Below are 18501 nucleotides of genomic sequence, written 5' to 3'. Positions count from 1 at the left end.
TTACTGGATACTGGAGTGGACTCAAGTATTGTTGCTTCACAGTACTGGCCTCAGGAATGGCCTTTGTTGCCTAGTATGGTTACTGTTACAGGAGTAGGAGGTTTAACTTTGGCGAAAAAGTCTCCACAAATTCAGATTCAATTAAGATGAAAAGGTTATCAGTTCTGTTTTGTCAATTGTTCCATTACCAGACAAGGTTCATTGTCTAATTGGACGAGATATTTTGTCACAACATGGCGTCATTTTGACCAATGAGTATCCTTTAGAACAGAGGCCATTGTTTGGACTTTCCCACTCCCACTTAAATGGATAATTCAGGAACCAGTATTGGTTGAACAATAGCCTTTAAAAAGGGGAAGTCTGCAATCAATTAGTGCTGGAACAATTTCAACAAGGACACTTAAAATTGTCAATGAGTCTTTGGAATACTCCTATTTTTGTTATACAAAAGAATTCTGGGAAATATCAATTGCTGCATGCATTACGTGGAGTAAATGTACAAATGGAACCAATAGCTACAACTTGGTTTGCCTAATCCTGCAATATTGCCAAAAGATTTGCCCTTATTAATAATTGATTTAAAGGACTGTTTTTTCACCATTTCACTGCATGAACAGGATACTTGCAGATTTGCTTTTACCTTGCCCTCATTAAATTGAGCAGAACCAGACAAGAGATTTGAATGGACAATTTTACCACAGGTATGCATAATTCTCCTACCTTGTGCCAGCTTTATGTTGATAATGCTTTGCAGCCGCTACGTATTCTGTGACCTACAACTATTATTTATCACTATATGGATGATATTGTTTTTGCTCAATCAAAACCTTTTGCACATAAACAAATTAAAGACATTCAAACACAACTACTTCAGAATGGACTGATTGTTGCACCTGAGAAAACACACCAGTCATCCCCATGGAAATATCTCGGGTGGACTTTAACTGAGCAGTATGTTGCCCCTCAGAAACTGTCATTAAACATGTCACTTCATACTCTTGATTATGCCCAGCGACTGCTGCGGGATTTACAATGGCTTAAACCAGTTGTGGGTATTCCTAATGAACTTTTACAATCTTTACGACCCTGTTTGTTAAGTCCAATCTTAAGGCATGTCATGGTGTTACTTTACCTTTAAGGGAGTTGGAGTTGCTGGGAAGTGCTTGGAGTCTTTTCTCCTGACCAATTATCGGTCATTGCTGGGAATTGACAGCAGTTTAGGCCATTGAAAAGTGGGATCAACTTGTGAACCCTACCTTAAAATGTAAAAGCAGAGCTCTCTGGGTTCTCTTTGTTTCCTGGCTGTGGAGGGTGGCGGAGCTCCAGGCCTCCCGTCCCTGCCCAGGCCATGCGGCCGGGCGGGGATGGGGCCGGGCCTGCCCCGTCTCCAGGCCGGGAGATGGGGGGGCCTGGGGAAGGTTTTCCTCGGGCCCGGGCCGGGCCGAGCCCATCTCTGGCTCGGCTGCAGGTTTTGCTGTAACTAATTCACTAGAAACTGCCCAGTGAAGAAAGAGAGAGGCCCTGGACTTGCAGCGGGTTGGAACAGCGACCACACGCTCCAGAGCAGCCATGAGGAACCTTCCATCACAGACGGCTCCAGCTCCTGTTCGGCAGAGATCTCCGAACCATCTACAAAAGCCTGGGCAAGATTTTAACTCTTTCATTACCCAGATGAGACTTGCGGATTAATCTTTTTATCCAGAGAGAGAGAGAGAGATCAACATGAAAAGAGACTTTATAAACTACCAGTGACAGGAAAGAAAAGAAGCTTCAGGAAAGGTAGAGAATTAAGAAGATGCTTTAATTAAGCTGAAATATCTCCCTGTTAAAACTATGGAGATGGACAATGAAGTCCTGTAAAGAACTCCTTTAATTCATGATATAGGAACTAGAGAGGAATAGTGTTCAAAGTGTAAATTTGAGTAAAGAGTAATTATAGTATTGTGAAGTGCTGGGAGATTAAAAGCCTTGAGAGGCAATGAGAAAACTGTTGGGAGATTTAAAGCCTTGAGAGGCAATGAGAAAACTGTTTTCTGGTGAAGCTCACAGAAACAGATGAAGAAGACTTTTTTTGCCTTTGAATAACTTATCCTTAAAAATGCTATCTCTAGACTCATGGCCCATACATACTTCAGAGTGATATGAAAATGGGAGGAGTGAACTCTAATAATAGCAGCTCTGAGCAGCTAACATTAGGGCAATAGAAAACTATAACAAAAATAGTTTTCTTGTGAGAAACTCCATAAATTAACAGGAAGAAACTTCTGTTTCTCTATAAAGACCGGTAAAAAGACTAGCAAGAATTAGGACTGTTTTAACCATCAGAGTTCCAGAGTTTTTGTCTCTGTTGTCATGTGAACAAGGGAATAGTGGGTAGATAGGGGATGGAAAGGTTTTTCTGGAAGTTTATTCTGGTGTTCTTATTATTGTGGTTTGTCAATAAACTTTCTTTTTTTCCCTTTTAAGTTGTATGCCTGTTTTGCTCTTGTTCTAATCCATATCTCACAGCAAGAAGTAAGTAATTTTCTTAGTTATTGGTTTAAAACCACGACAAGGCAGGAATCAGACAGCACAGCAATATGATGTAGAACTGAGACCTTATTTTTTGCTCTTGCATTACATATATAGTTTAAGCCAAGCATCTAAAAATATAATACAAACTTACAGCTCTACTTTATAACATAGTTTTATTTCTTCTCTAAACACGTTACTATCCTTATCTTAAAGCAAATTACTAGATGCTTGCAGACCTTTGTTTGATCCTTGTTCTTTCTCAGCAAACAGGAATATTTATCACTTTGTTTTCTTTGGCAGTTCACTGTAAGGGTCAGCATGCTCTGTAAAGAGGCTGCAAGCCAAGCACACCTGCAAAAGCCCTAATACTTCCCCCTCTTTTTTTCAAAAACAGAATCACCTATGGCTGATATACGGCCAGACAAACAACAGATCAAACATGGACCTACAAGTAACACAATAATAACAATCAATAAAATCCAACTAATTGTTTTAACAATTTCTTTTATCCAAGAGGTAATTCTCTAAGATTCTAGCTATTCATCTAAAGGACTATGATTAACAGTAATTTTTTCAGCATGATCCTTCATCACAATCAGGAGACAAAGTAGATATACCTCTTTTAACTTTATTTGCTTTGAGAGATCTCAAAGTTTTGACATTAGGTGTTAACATTGCCAAAGAGTACCTAAATAGCACGGACCTCCTTGAGCATATCTCGGAATACCTTGCCATGCACGATCTCCACAAATAAGGTAAACCCCTGGGGGTAAAGCTTTTGCAGAGTCGTCTATGAAAATATGAACATGAGAATTATCGCAGGCATAGGATTGATGTCGACACAAAAACTTTGCATCTGCTAATTCGGGTTGTTTTGGGGTAAGCTAAAGCATTTTACGACCAGTAAGGTTCCAATGTCCAAATTTCACACATCCAGTTTCATTGGGGTGGAATCGCTTGCTACTAAGAAAATTTAGTTCTTGAGGATCCCATGGCTGAAGAGTAACTAAAGATTTAGTTAAACTTGCTAATAGCATGGCAGTACAATGACTAGTGTTTTTAGCAGTAGAACAATTGTTGGTGGCACAACCATTAAAATTGCCAAGGTTATACCCAGGAGCTCCAACTAAACAGGTGCGAAAAGGATCAGTAGCTGCTGTCAGGTGTAAACAAAAGGCAGGACTGTTAGTTCGATTGGCCCATGTAACCCAAAAATTAGCTCGAGTTTCTAGTCCTTGATTCGTTACAAATGGCATCAAAACACAAAGGTTCATTATGGCTATAATACTCTTCATAATGCTTCATACACAAAATACGATATTTGGAATCAGCTATTTTAGTAAATACAATAAATTTTGCTCTTTTTACTAATTGTGTTAAATTTACATAGGCTTGTGCTAATCTAAACTCTTCTTCACATTCAAATAATTCTATTGCTTGATCAAAAGTTAACTCAAAATTATTTGGCTACTGTCTTAACAAACTCAAATAGCTATATTGAAGCTGTCTTCTACACCTATTACACCCTAAAAAGTTCTACACTATCTTTAAAATAAAATGTTTGAAATAATTACCCTAAATATACATAAGATGTCAGCCAACCACTACAACCACAATTTGGCTGAATAATTTCTCTTCGCTTCCTTTCTAGCAATGCAGCAACTAGCTCTTGGCAGTTGATTGTAGATGGTGTGCCCAGATTATCTCTTCTTATGAGTTATCCTAGGAGGTCAATTACTGGGGCAAGTCGTTGTCTCCACTGCCAGCGACTTTGGGTTTCTGCTTCAATATCCAGAATTCAATATTCAATATTCAATATTCACCCACTTAGCAGGCAACCAAAAGTTATTATATCCTGTGGAAACACAAGCATATCCAAGAACCTAGGTTAAAAACCTGGCTGGCCCTTGCCAGCTGTTTGCTTTTTGGTCCCAAATCTGTACAGACACTTCATGCCTAACCAAGGCATCCGAAGGAGGAGAAAAATGAAAACTTACTGGAAGCAAATATTGTTGGTGATTTGTATGGTCACTTACAGGATTCTTCCAATTTAATACATAGAGAGCTTTATGTAGTGTTTCCAAAGGAGATATGACCTCCACCTCTTTTTTCAAAACAGACTAAAGTCGCTTAAGGTCTTGACGACATTCAATGATGGCTTGGCCTGTGGTATTATAGGGAACAAAAAAAGTGTGTTTAATTTTCCACTGAGTTAAAAAACTTTTACACACAGGCACTGGTATAGGCAGGGCCATGATCTGTTTTTATTTCTTGAGGGACACCTAGTACTGTGAAGTCTTCCAGCCAGTGTCTTCTGGCACTTTTAGCAGTTACATTCGATAACGCCGTTGCCCATGTTGCTTTACTATATGTGTCAACTGTCACATGTAAATATTTCAGACGCCCAGATGGTGCAGAAATGGTAACATCAGTTTGAAAAAGAAGGCGCGGCTGTATCCTCTAGGATTAGTGCCAGCACTTTGTAAGGGAGGAATTCTAGCAGAGACAGGGCAAGCTGCAACAATTGCCCTGGCATCTGATTTTGAGATTGCAAATTCTTTTTGCAAGCCTTTAGCAGACTGATGAAAAAAGGAATGGGCTCTTGTTGCATTCTGATATTTGTCAGAATCAACTTCTGTTGCAGCAGCTGTTACTGTAGTGTCAATTGTTGCATTTCCTTGCACAAATATACCAAGCAAGGTAGCATGACTACGAATTGCTATAACAAATAATTTGTGTTTTCTGTTATTAACCAAATTATAAAGATCAGTAACATATGTAGCAAGAACTGGGTTTGAAAAGCTGCCTAACAGTGCATCTTCAAGTCTATTGGTATTTGATGCCACATAAACTGAATCAGTAATCAAATTAACATGTTCAAAATTAAAATGAGTGCTAACAAAACAGCTTTTAACTCTAAAATTTGAACAGAATTCTTGTAATCTGTTTCAACATGAACATGCCAATTATCATTATCTTGTATAGCATAACCATATTTTCCTGTTCTCCCACCAGAATCAGTAAACACATTTACAGCATTACAAATAGGTTTTTGGGTCAAAAATATTTTTCCTTTAAACACCAATTGTGTCGAAAACAAAGGATGTGCGGGAAAATGATTATCACTTTCAATGCCATGAGTAGCGGTAGCAAAAGTTAAAGATGACAACATCCATTCATCTAACAAATCTAGCAAATCATAAGGAACAACAATTTTATCTGGTTCTTGGCCAAACACATGGCGTACTCGGCATCTGCTTTTTAGTATCAATTGTCCAGCGCCATCAATTCTTTTAAGGATTGTAGTCCATGGTTTAAATGTGGTAAAAACCCACTCCAAAAGAAAAAATTGGTTTTGTTCATTTATTTGTCCAATAACAGCTGCTATTTCAACGGCTTGGTTTCTAACATATATGCACAATGGAAGCAGAGGTTGAAATCTATATGCTTTTGTGTTTGCTATTTTCTCTTCAATGGTTTGTAAGGCTGTCAATTCTGGTTCTTGCAATGTCCGCGGATAAGCTGGATGCTTGGAACCTTGCAAAAGCTGAAACAATGGTTTTAAATCTTCATTTGTGACACCTGCCCAGTTCCTTAGCCACTGGATATCTCCCACGAGCTTCTGAACATCACGTACTGTATCAATTTGATATTGCAAAGCAAGCTTGTTGAGCCTAATTCTCATTTTGCTGACTTGCATTCCTAAGTAAGACCAAGGTTCTGTTCTCTGAATCTTTTCTTCAGCTATGGACAAACCTTACCCATTCAAGTCTCGAACCAGTTCAGTTTCTTCTTGAACAGACAAAGGTTGTTCAGAGGCTATGAGAATGTCATCCATGTAATGATAAACTAGTTTTTCAGGATGATCTGTTCTCCACCTGTCCAATGCCTGGTCTACAGATCATTGACATATCCTAGGACTGTTTCTCATTCCTTGTGGTAACACTATCCATTCATAGCGACACATTGGTTCTCTGTTGTTTTTTACTGGTACACTGAATGCAAAGAGTTTACAATCATCTTCATGCAGGGGAATGCTAAAAAAGCAATCTTTTCAATCTATTACTAAAATTGTCCATCTCCTAGGAAGAGCTGCAGGGGAAGGCAATCCAGGTTGCAAATCTCTTAGCCGATGCATCTGAGCATTCACTGCTCACAAATCATGTAACAATCTCCATTTTCCTGATTTTTTTCTGTATCACAAAGATAGGCATATTCAAGGCACTAGTAGAAGGATGAATATGATTGAGGTGGAGTTGCTCATCTAATTCTTTCAAATGACCCACCTTTTCAATGGGAAGCGGCCACTGTGCAACCCATACTGGGTCATCTGTTTTCCATGTCAGTTTTATGGTGTGGGATTTGTTTTGCTCAGTGGCCGCACTCAAAACACCTGAGTTGTAAGGGTTAATTTCCATTGTGCTAAAGCATCACATCCTAGTATCCACAAAGATGTTTGCATTACATAAGGTTTCACAAAAGCAAAATTTTTCTCTGCATCTTCTAGTCGAATAAATTTGGTACTTTCCATTGTGGGGGCAGTTTCCACTACTCCTGAGATATTTACAGATGCAGCTTTCAACGGCCAGCTATTAGGCCAATGTTGTTGAGGCACAATGGTTACATCTGAACCTGTGTCCATCATAATTTCTGTTGAAACTTGTTGTTTATCTTCAGGATGAGTGAGGGTAACTAGCCTAGTTAACTGGTTCTGTCCAACAGCTTCTGCAAACATTACAGCCATTCCGGTACATCCAAAAGCTCCCTTTTCTCTAATTTTGTCTTGATTTGGTCTCAGAACTTGTGCTTTAAAGGGTATTAATTGTGCAATTTTACTGCCCTTGGGTATTGTTACAGGAGGATTAAATGTTGACACCATTATCATGATGACTCCTGCGTAGTCACTATCTATAAGTCCTGGTAACACAAAAAGGCCAACTCGAGATGCTGATGATCTTCCAATCAATAAAGCAGAGAGACCATAACCTAAAGGTCCTTCTTCTATTGAAGGGATCACATGATCTTTTGTATCTAAGATTGTGATGGTGTCTGCCACAGCCAAATCGACTCCAGCACTGCCTCTTGTTGCTGATGTGATGTGGGAGAGGCAGCCATCACTGTCGGGAGGTTTTGGATCGCCTCACCCCCCCCGTGGCTCTTCTCGTTTCCCGGAATGGGTTGCAGCAGTGTTCCATCTTTCTTAAATTTTGATCGGCATTCAGTCGCTTTGTGCCCAAATTTATTACAATGATGACAAGTACCTATAAATGTAGCGCTTGGTAGGGTAACAGCATTAGATTTTCCTTTGTTTGGACAATTTTTTCGAATGTGACCAGGTTGGCTGCAATTAAAAAAAAATTAGGATTGGCACCTTTATCCCCTTTTCCTTGCAAGGGAAATTTCTGCAAAGCCGCAGCCAAAGCGGAGGCATGGATCATGGCCTTTTCCTTCTCTTCTTCTAGAGGTGTGCGTGAACATTGCTCGATAATCTGCATTAATGTCGGTCCAGCCGGCAAGGCAGCAATTAATCTCTTACAACTACGATTTGCATTTTGTACAGTAATCTCCTTTACTAGGGTATCTTTCATGTCACATGGCACATCTGGTGCTATTTTCACCCCTTCCTTAATCCTGTCGACAAAGCTGAGAAAAGGCTCAACAGGGCTTTGCATGATTTGTAAGTATGGCTGACGAGGTTTCCCCACTTGTGGCAGTGTTGAAAAGGCTTCTAAGGCAGCAGCCTTAAATTGTGCTAATACACGAGTATTCAGTGTAGCTTGTGGGTCACTATAAACACCCGTGCCCATTAACTGTTCCAGGGAAGCTGCACGCAGTGGATCTCCAACTGGCAAATCTAAATTCTCAACTTGTTTTGCTTCCAAGCGCTCTTGCCATTTTGCTTGAAATAACATGTAGCTAGTCGGCTCAAGCAACATTTCAAATAGACCCTTTATATCTGCTGGCACTAGCTGTTGATATTTTATTATCGCCTCTACTTGCCTCTTGATCAGGCGATTATCAATTCCATAATCCATCACTGCTTTCTGCAAGCGAGATACTAAAGTCCAATTTAATGGTTCCCAGTCTCCCCTGGTGTAGTAATAAGTGGCGCAGAAAAGAATTGAAAATTCCCACTTAATTCTGCATTAGTCACAACCCCTTTTCATCTTTTACCATATCAAATTTTGGATCTATTGGTGGATCTGGGGGGGTGCCTTGATCTTTTTCCCCACTTATCCACTGCGATAATTTTTCTCCTGTCGATTGTGGGTCTTGTTTTGCTTGAACATGGGGAGAACATCGTTGCTGCCATTCTCTTATTTCTCTCTTTTCCTCTGGCATTATTCAAGCCACAGTTCCATACTTAGAACAAAGATAATTATCAGCCTTCTCCACAGACGATTCCCCATCTTTCACATTATTCAAAAGGACCTTGCATTTGCTTAATGACAAAGATTGTGACGGCCCCGGAGATGGCTGTTTCGGTGTTAAAGGGGAAGGTCTTGGCACACTATCATTTAGATCTCCTAAATGACTTTCAGTGTTCTTAAGTTCACTCACAATTGCCACGTGTGCCTTTTTATATGCTTGTTTTACAGTAATAGACTTTGCATCTCGATCTAAATGTTACATTTCTTGTAAAAGCTACGTCATAACTCCTGCTTGCTGTGATAATAGAGTTTTTAATGCCTCCAATTCAGTATCAGAATCAGGAGGAAGGGGAGCTGACACTGGATCTACTTCCATAGGCAGCGGTGGAACAAAGGGTGGCATTGAGGGGTTTACAGGGGACGCTATCTGCGGGACTTGGGAATTACCATCCCATGGTGGAATCAAATAGTCTTACACACTGGAGCAGCAACCATATGAGGGGTAGGAATATTTTTGTTACTCCGATCACAGTTATTTTCACTCCCTGGCTGCTTGTTACTCGACCTTTCAGCTGCTTTTCCTTCTGCCGCAGCGTAAACTCCCTTCACAGCTGCTTCGATCACAGCTTTTGCACCCAACTGCTCTATCATTAATCTAACTTGACGATACGTTTGCGTTAGAGCTTTAGCTTCTTTTGAGCCAGACTGTACAGCTTGCCATAAATCTTCTCCCACCCTTTTCCAGGCGGCATTAGTAAAAACATTGGCATTCTCAGTGATTAATCCCTGCCGCTTTTCCCAAAATAATAAATCTGTCAGAAGCGTACGATCTAAAGGAGTCCCCGCTTTCTGACTCATCCGGAGCAAGGCTTCTATCGTAGCTTTCTCCACGGCTGATACAGCATTGCCCATCCCACCAATTTCCAGCTCAAGGCTGCTGACTCACCGGTCAAATCTGTGGCCACACGCGTCTGTCTCGGACGTCCAGTCGCAACTGCCGTGGGATTCTTCTCATTCTCAGCCTTAGATTATGCCTGACTGTTCACACTCGGGACCGAAGCTCATCACGTCAGGGTCCCCAGATATTAAGTCCAATCTTAAGGCAGGAATCAGACAGCACACCAATATGATGTAGAACTGAGACCTTTATTTTTTGCTCTTTCATTACTTATATAGTTTAAGCCAAGCATCTAAAAATATAATACAAACTTATAGCTCTATTTTATAACACTGTTTTCGTTCTTCTCTAAACACATTACTATCCTTATCTTAAAGCAAATTACTAGATGCTTGCAGACCTTTGTTTGATCCTTGTTCTTTCTCAGCAAGCAGGAATATTTATCACTTAGTTTTCTTTGGCAGTTCACTGTAAGGCTCAGCATGCTCTGTAAAGAGGCTGCAAGCCAAGCACACCTGCAAAAGCCCTAACACTTGTTAAAAGGTACTGATCCTACAGCACCTATACAAGTCACCAATGAACAACAGGGACCTCTCAATAAAATAATGGACTGTATCCAGACAGGTGTTGTTTGTAGGTGAGATCCAGAACTGGACATTAATCTTACTGTATGGTTTGAACCTCAACATCTCATCGGTGCCCTGACACAGCAACAAAAGAAAACAGGGGACATATGGGTATTAGAGTGGTTGTTACCACCACTACATCAGAGACATACTTTGACTCAAAAAACTGAAATTTTAGCAAATTTGATAAAGCAAGGGCGAAGCGATTATGGCAAATTATAAGTGCAGATCCAGCTGAAATTCAGATACCAATAAAACAAGACAATTTAGATTGGTATTTAATTCACAGTTCCACATTGCAAGAAGCATTGCTTGACAACAGCAGTGTGATCAGTACTGAGGAAGTGCCCCGACTACCACTATGATGGATAGGCCAGCAGAGTTGGATTGAGAAGCCCAAACGATCATTTGTGCTGTTACCAGGGGCATCAACAGTGTTCACCAATGCTGGAAAGAAATCTCGCACAGCTGCTGCTACATGGCAAGACTCACAAAGACAGTGGAAGGTCGTTCCGATTGGGAACAGCTATAAAGAACAACATAAGCTCTCAAAGGAGGCACAACACGAGAATTCTCTGGTTTATTACTTTAGGCTTGTTTTATAGACTGGTACGTGGAAAGTACAGAAAAGAAACTCTTATTGGTTAGCAAAGTGCTACATCACCATCATTGGTCAGGGGGGCTCACCACCCCCCTGACTCCCTCCTGCAAGGAAAACAAAAGGACAGACAAACAGCACCTGGCAGTTGTTTTCTGTCTCTGAGGATTGTTTTGAAATCCTCCTATGAAATTCTCAGGCTAGCTTCTCAGGCAGGACTGAGAGGCCATGGGCCTGCAGCCTGCTCCAAAGCTCGCATCCATAGTGGAATCATCATATTATTCCAGTTCAAAAGGAGGACACATTACAAACTCTGGAGTTAGTTGCTGTTGTTTGGGTTTTAGTGCAGTTTAAAGGCCCTGTTAATGTGGTAACTGATTCTTTATATGTTGCAGGAGTAAGTGAATGCATTGAAAATGCAGACATAAAGGAAGTAAAAAACCCTTGCTTATATGAACTGTTTTTGCAACTCCAAAGAGCAGTAAAGTTGAGGACTGGTGCCTTTGCTATTATTCATATTCGTAGCCACAAATGGGATATGGGTCTAGGAGAGGGAAATGCCAGGGCAGACTAATTGGTTTCACTGTCACAAAATAGCCCCATCCCACCACAGACATTAGCTAGAGAAGCTCATGCCATCTTTCATCAAAACGCAAAAGGTCTCCATCGGGAGTTTCAGATACCTTTGGAGGAGGCTCGGGCTATTGTTAAAGCATGTCCCATTTGTAGTTTTCATAATCAAGGCAGTGGATTGGGTCTTGGAGTAAACCCTAGAAGATTACAAGCTAATGAGCTGTGGCAAATGGATATTACCCATGTTGAAGAGTTTGGGAGAGTTAAATACATAAATGTTACCATCAATACTTATAGTCATTATATCTGGGCCACAGCTCAATTTGGTGAGAAAGCATGGAATGTTGAGTGACATTTGGCAAGTTGTTTTGCAGTTACTGGAGTTCCACGTTCCATTAAAACAGACAATGGACCTGCTTATTGTAGTAACAGAATTAAGCAGGTGATGCGATCATGGGGAATCAAACACATAACAGGAATTCCACATCCTCCCACAAGTCAGGCAATAGTAGAACAAGCAAACGGTACCTTAAATAGTATCTGAAAAAATTTAGGGAGATCAAAGATCCACAAGAATGATTATTGCGTTGTTTATTTGTTTTAAATTTTCTGTGTGTTTTTGGAAACAGTGATTTGCCTGCAGCAATAGTGCACCTGAAGCAGAGAAAACCCGAAGTCCAATATGGGTTCACTATAAGGATCCAAAAACAGGTCTGTGGGGAGGTCCTAGCAAAGTACTCTATTTGGGACGTGGTTATCTTTGTGTGTCTACCCTCACAGGGCCTGTCTGGGTGCCAAGCCGATGGACAAAACCCACTGATCCCAGTGATTTACCCTCAGCTGATCCAGAAAATTCAGCAGATACTTCTCACTCTCTACCATCAACATAGAGACAGGACCTGATGGAGTCTCATATGCAAATCTTGTGTACAGTATCAGAGTGTGAATGTTATCCTTTTGTATGTTACATTTGTAAAGTGTGTAAAGGGAAGTGGTGGGCACATTGTAAGGGGGGGTCAATCCCCAAGAGGAATTTGTACAGAGTGTTACAACTTTGAAAGAAATTTAACTGAGATTGCATTGCAGGAAGGTGTACAAACAGGACAATTTGAAAAAGGATCTGATAGATGGTGGGAGATATATGCTTTTGGGATAAATCCAGAAAATTATTGTTATCATCCTAATACCCCTTTACCATATATTATTGAAATAACTACAATACACCGTCCTAAGACAGTTACACAAATCGGGTGTGATATTCCGGGGTAAAAAATAAAAATTGGGAGCAATTCTTAAAACGGCAGTCTCGAGAAAAGGGGTCTTTCCCTGAAAGTTATCCTTGCTGCAGAGAAGATGGAATCCTGTGATTCCAAGCAATCGAATTGACGGGCGAGGCAGAGGGGTGAAAGAAAAGGGAAGCAAAATCTCGTATGGGATCCACCCAAGATGTTGGCTGAACTGCCGCAATCTTTTTAAGGTCCTTAAAGGACTACCCCTGATCAGGTTGTTGTGGTGGTTTACCATGATAAAGGGAAATGAGGAGTTTTTGATTGACATGGATGAGAGACAAAATATGTGGGTAACGTGGGCTAATCAAACTGGACAGGATAATTTTTGCCTTTCAATGGCTATCCCTTCAGAACCTTTTCGAACTTGTTTATTGGGTGCACCTTTAGATGATTCACTCAATGCCACAATGTTTAAAAACTGGACAAAGAATTGGAAAACAGCCAAGGAAGCAAACAAAACATTATGTGAAATTCCATCAGGTAAATTCATGATCAATATCTGTGACACAGGTTTAATCCCAGCAAATCCCATTGGTGCTCAAAATTGGTACATTGCTACAGGTTTAAAGGTTACTGGGTCAGAACCACAAGATTTAAGACTGTTAGGCTCACCCCCTAGCAATTATTGTTTAACTTTTGTCAATTGAGTTGGGAATAATCATGCAAAAATTTCTTATCGGCCAAATGGTACAAATATTTCTCCATGAAGTTCGTTCTATTTGCAAAATAACAATACATATTGTGGCAATTGGTTGCACAGACTAAATTCTAGCAGTATACTTCTACATATACCACCTGGGATTTTCTTAATTTGTGGAGATCGTGCATGGCAAGGACTGCCAGCAAACATTTACGGAGGTCCTTGTTATTTTGAGAAATTGACACTGTTTGCACCCACTATACAGCAGCTATTAAGAGCCAATAGAAGCAGGTTACAAACAAATAGAAGTGTGTTTCAACTGGGGCCAGAATGTAAAGATCAGGTTGAACTTTGGGAGCTTCCTACAGTAACTGTGTCATCTGTTTTTGCACCCGGAGTATCTAGTGCTCAAGCCTTAACACAGTTACGACAACTGGCATGTTGGACAGGAAAACAGGTAAATATTACACCAAAGGTTTTGTCTGATTTGCTTTTGGACATGAACAGTATTAGACATGCTGTTTTGCAGAATAGAGTTGCTATTGATTTTTTATGAGCACAGGGCCATGGCTGTGAGGACCTTGATAGGATGTGTTGCATGAATCTTTCTGAACATTCAGTGTCTATTCATGCTCATCTTCGACAATTACAATAAAATATGAAAAAATTAACCGTGGAAACAAATCCATTGGACGAATAGTTTCAATGCCTAGGTCTCACAGGATAGTTAAAACATTTGGCACAAATGGCAATTATTGTTATATTGATCATTGTGATTATACTATTGTTTATTCCTTGCTTGCTGCAATGTTTGCAAAACATGATCAAGAAGGCAGCTACTTCTGCAGTTTTTTTATAAAAAGAAAACAGGGAATTATAGAGGAATGGCTAGCTAGCAAAGGTCATGTTCCCATGCAGCAGTTAGCTGAGAAGGAATTAAACAACAATAGAGTGTAGTTGAGATGTTGCAAGGTCAGAAAGACCTTAGTGATAGCTGTTAACTGAGAACAGGACACTGTGATCAAAAGAATGTAGATTCAGCATAGATGAGCGATCGCAGGAATGTGGAACTAGGTGGAGTTGACCTTAAATGAAACATCCAAGAATGAGCTTGCTTTTGCACTACGTATGAGCCTAATTATTGATGCTATATAAGTGGTTTTAGAGTTACCAATAAATGAGACTTGCTGATCACTCATATTGATTGCTGTTTTTCTCCCGCCGAACTCATCAGAGTTGTACATTAGAAGTTAAACTGCTGTCAGTTTTAGTGATTCTTTTGACATTTGTGTCAATAATCCAGAGTCCAGTTGTCAGGAATATTTGTTTTTCTTTCTGGCATGGTAGTTAAACCATTGGTACCTATGAGAAATTGCATTCAACCACAAACAAAATATATATTTTGTAGTGTATCTTGTATTACATTTGTGCAACGTGTGATAATACTGCTTAAATGTAATTTCTTACATGTAATTTGCAATAATAATGTTGCTTAAAAATGTAATTTTCAAAATGGTTTGTTTTGCATAACCTGTCTGACAAAGATATAATACTATATAATATATATATAATACTATATAATATATATAATACTATATAAACTATTTTGTTTTGAGTATGTGTCCAGGGGTGACTTTATGATACTGGTATCCTCAATCACCTGTTTTATGTTATATATTAAGTTCTGCACCTTTAAGACTGGCTCTGAAAGCGAAAGAGGAGAAGAAGTGCGCAGTTTTTGTTGAAAGAAAACATCACTCCCCCACATCCTGCTGCTGGACTGTGGTGTCTGCAGCATGGAGAGATAGCAGGACAGAGCTTCTCTTCAGCTTTTAGTTTGTTTTAGCTAGCTGAAGTAGAGGAGTTCCCTAGACTTTTTTCTTTTTCCTTGGATCTGTTCAAACCTGCTCTGGACTGAAAAACCCTCAGACAAATCCCAGGAGCTCACACTTGTGGCCCACCAGGGCCTGGGCCTCGGCATTTTCTGGCGCCGGAGGGACTGATAAGAACCTGAGCGAGCTGAGCTGCACCACATGAAAAGGACTTTTCTTCTGAGATTTGCCATCTTGTTGAACAGTGAGAGGTTTTATTGTTTAATATTATTCAATTTTCTGTTAAATAAACATTTTTTTCCCACTGCTCTCCAAAGAAATCTCTTTTTTCCCAAACCAGTTAGAGAGAGGAGTAGTTTGAATTTTGCTTTCCTGGGGAACCCCATTTGGAGGTTCTCTCCCAAATTTGCCCTGAACTAGGACAAATACAGTTCTTGGAGCTCAATGTGGGGCTTGAGAAAGTAGAAAAACCGGTACTGATTACTAATTTGTATTTTGGTTTTATGTACTCTGTATTGAAATAAAGCAGTCAGTAGCCATGTTGTCTAAATGCATAATGTCTCTCAGGGTGGAGGTCTTCATGTAAATCTAGTCCCTAAATTTTTTAAAGCTTTAATATCTTTCTTTTCCCTCTTTTACAGTAGAAGAACACAGATTAGAATAGTTACTGTGCTGGGCTCGCTGATAATTTATAAAAAGTTCATAGAAGTACTGAAGTTTCTGCCAAGTATGTTTGGCTTAGAGTTTATTCTTCTGACCCTGCCTCCCTATCCCATAGCACATTTTGGGGGTTTATTAGTAACTACACCCAGTTTGTCAGAAGAACAAGAGGTGAAGCTTCTCACCCTTTCCTTTCCTTCTTCTCCTTTGAATCTGTTATGTCCCTTTTTGAGAATATCCAGTTTCCCCTGAGTGTTAAGGATATCACTTTCCTAGTATTTCAGCTCTTAAGCTTCCTCCATACTGTCTACAACTTCTCTAGAGTGAGGGCTGTGATATCCAGAAGAATAACGAGACCCCTTCCCCAGAAGTAGACTCAGGTGTAAGAAATACTGAGTAGTGTAGAGACTAAGAGAGAATGAGCTGGACCCTGAAGAAGTTTTCTCATGCCCCAGCCTAGGAATTTTCACGTGAACAAATTCAAAACCCAAATGAAGTGAAGAAATATCTAGAATAAAATTACTATGATAATTCTAAAGGAAAAAAAAAATATCATTGCAATAAGCTGGGCCCTAGCGTATGCTTATCGCACGCTGCTAGATACTGTAGGGCAGGGAGATAAATCAGCAGCTACCCCAGTCACTCAAGCTGCAGCCGAGCCAGCAACTAAAACAAACAGTGAACCCAAGACAGCAGCCAAACCAGACAGTGAGCCTAAGCCAGTGTCTGTTGCTCCTACCATGAGAAGCATGAAATTCAAAACCAAAACCGATCGGCCAGTAGATGATGATAATGGTGATGCGGGAGAAGGACCCTCAAGACCAGCAACTGACCAAAAATCAGAAGGCACTGGTGAGCCCTTCTCCCTGAAGGACCTTTGTGGCCTAAGAAAGGATTACACTCGATGACCTGATGAATCTGTAGTTAATTAGTTAGTCTGTCTGTAGAATGCTGCAGGTGAGGCTACAGTTCTGGATGGCACTGAAGAGAAGCATCTGGGATCCCTGTCACATGATCTGGTTATCAACCAAGGAATGATGAGGGGGGCTGACCTTATAGTCTCCGGAAATGGGTCCTGAGAAGTGTGGCACAAAAATATCAGTACGCAGACAATCTCTATATACAACAAACTCATTAGAAGATCACAAAACAAAGAATTCAGTTCTTGAGAGAAGTAACAGTAGTAAAGATTGTCATTGTGAATAACTTAAACACTAAAAATCCAGACTTAGTACCACGTACATCCGTGATGTGATGAAAACTTGATCGACTTGGGCCACAAGAATACGCTTCTGCTTTAGCAACGATGAAGCGGGATGACAGAGAAGAGACCGTGCTGGATATGGCGAAGATGCTCCGAGCATACGCAGACACTGTGCATGGCCCTATACAGGCAACAATTGCAGCTGTGAGAAAGAGTCTGCAAAAATTCAAAGACAAAATAGAAGAAAATCTCAAGAAACTCAGAGAAAACCTTCTTCCAGTCACAGCACAGTACAGACCAGGAGCCCTGGTACTCAACACAGAAGTTCTCCAGATAAAAAGAAAAAACTATGAGCTAAGCTGTAGCTCTTCCTGCATGACTGTAGAAAAAACATGAAGAGATATGATGGAAAATCTACTGCTGCTCTGGCAAAACAAGTACATAAATAAGCAAGACTCAGAAGAGAAGTTCCACCAAAAAAAAAAAGCCACTCCACTAGCCTGTAGTCAAACTGCAAAATATGATAACAACATGTCTGATCCCTTTGAAAGAACCTCCAAAACATATACGCACAGAAAAAAAAAAAATAACCAAACTTAGAGGAGCCCTGCCTCTAACCAGGTAGAGGCTAGGAAAAAACGTGTCTTTTAGACTGTGTCATTTGTTAAGCTGGCACATCAGAACCACAAAAATACGAAGCCTTAATTGACACTGGTGTGCAGTGCACGTTAATCCCATCACGAGATGTGGGGGCAGAATCTGTTCCTATTACTGAGGTGACAGGGGGATCACAAAACTTTAGTAGAAGCTGATGTAAGCCTGAGTGGAAGTGAGTGGAAAACACACCCTGATGTGACTAGCCCAGAGGCCCCATGCATTTTCAGCATAGATTTTCTCCGAAGTGAGTATTTTAAAAACCCAAAGAAACTCAAGTAAGCATTTAAGATAGAAGCTGTAAAGACAGAGAACGTCAAACAATTGAACACCTTGTCTAAGCCAGAGAACCCATCTGCAGTAATGTAGTGGTTTAGATTTGCTAATTTCGTTTCCCAGCCAATGCACCAAATAAATGTTGTGGTTTTAAAGCAGTAACTAAAAAATTACTAGAAAACTTACTTATTTCTTGCTGTGAGATATGGATTAGAACAAGAGCAAAACAGGCTTAAAACTTAAAAGGAATAAAGAAAGTTTATTAACAAAACTACAAGAATAAGAACACCAGAATAAAACTTCCAGAAAACCCTTTTTTCCCCCACTACCCAACCATTCCCTTGTTTACATGACAACATAGAGACA

The 18501-nt window shown here is 40.1% G+C and overlaps 2 protein-coding genes and 2 pseudogenes across 2 annotated transcripts in view; 1 reads left to right on the top strand and 3 right to left on the bottom strand.

Moving 5' to 3' along the window:
• The window catches only part of LOC111940938 (uncharacterized), a 776486-nt gene that overhangs the window by 78157 nt on the left and 679828 nt on the right, over nt 1-18501 (bottom strand). The window lies entirely within an intron of this gene.
• The window catches only part of CHD1 (chromodomain helicase DNA binding protein 1), a 365725-nt gene that overhangs the window by 182202 nt on the left and 165022 nt on the right, over nt 1-18501 (bottom strand). The window lies entirely within an intron of this gene.
• On the bottom strand, nt 7546-9288 carry LOC147648169 (endogenous retrovirus group K member 5 Gag polyprotein-like; annotated as a pseudogene).
• LOC147648168 (uncharacterized) lies at nt 13103-14466 on the top strand (annotated as a pseudogene).

The sequence above is a fragment of the Cyanistes caeruleus genome, chromosome Z, assembly GCF_971803275.1.
Source record: "Cyanistes caeruleus chromosome Z, bCyaCae1.hap1.1, whole genome shotgun sequence".
Taxonomy (NCBI): Eukaryota; Metazoa; Chordata; class Aves; order Passeriformes; family Paridae; genus Cyanistes; species Cyanistes caeruleus.
Note: the sequence above shows the minus strand (reverse complement) of the source record. Positions and strands in the feature narration are given on the sequence as shown.